Here is a 1,110-nt window from a genome sequence, read left to right as displayed (position 1 = left end):
AGGTGCTGTGCAGGTGCTGGGCAGGTGCTAGGCAGGTGCTGGACAGGTGCTAGGCAGGTGCTGTGCAGGTGCTGTGCAGGTGCTGGGCAGGTGCTGTGCAGGTGCTGGGCAGGTGCTGTGCAGGTGCTGGGCAGGTGCTGTGCAGGTGCTAGGCAGGTGCTGGGCAGGTGCTGGGCAGGTGCTGTGCAGATGCTGGGCAGGTGCTGGGCAGGTGCTGGACAGGTGCTAGGCAGGTGCTAGGCAGGTGCTGGACAGGTGCTAGGCAGGTGCTAGGCAGGTGCTGGACAGGTGCTAGGCAGGTGCTAGGCAGGTGCTGGGCAGGTGCTAGGCAGGTGCTAGACAGGTGCTGGGCAGGTGCTAGGCAGGTGCTAGGCAGGTGCTGTGCAGGTGCTGGGCAGGTGCTGGACAGGTGCTAGGCAGGTGCTGTGCAGGTGCTGGGCAGGTGCTGGACAGGTGCTAGGCAGGTGCTGTGCAGGTGCTAGGCAGGTGCTGTGCAGGTGCTGGACAGGTGCTAGGCAGGTGTGCAGGTGTTGAGCAGGCAGAGATAGGGAGCTCTATGAGGCTTATGGCTAGTGAGCCAAGCCTACTCTGAGCTTGGGAGAAACAAGGTGGAGGGAGCCTGAGGAACAACACAACACACAAAGTAGACTTCTGGCTTCCACACCCACATGCATAAATGTGCACACGTACACACACAAACATGCACACATACACACAACTCACTGGCTCAAATTCCTCTCTCTGATTACTTTTGGCCTCAGTCAAAAACCTGGGTGAGTAGTGCGAACAGTTTTTTTATACAATGCTAACATTCAACACCCTAGGAAGGCAGAGAGGTAGACATGGTGTCTTGCTCACTCTGTATAAACTCATAGGCTACCGAGAGAAACTGAGATGGCACAAGATACTCTGTACTGTTTGCTAACAATGGCTTCTTGGCTTATTTAAGATATCATTATAGCCTGGCATGGTGGCACACGCCTTTAATCCCAGCACTCAGGAGGCAAAGGCAGGCGGATTTCTGAGTTCGTGGCCAGCCTGGTCTACAGAGTGAGTTCCAGGACAGCCAGGACTGCACAGAGAAACCCTGTCTTGAAAAACCAAAAAAAA

Source organism: Mus caroli, chromosome 4 (assembly GCF_900094665.2).
Source record: "Mus caroli chromosome 4, CAROLI_EIJ_v1.1, whole genome shotgun sequence".
Lineage (NCBI taxonomy): Eukaryota > Metazoa > Chordata > Mammalia > Rodentia > Muridae > Mus > Mus caroli.
This window is presented reverse-complemented; position numbering follows the sequence as displayed.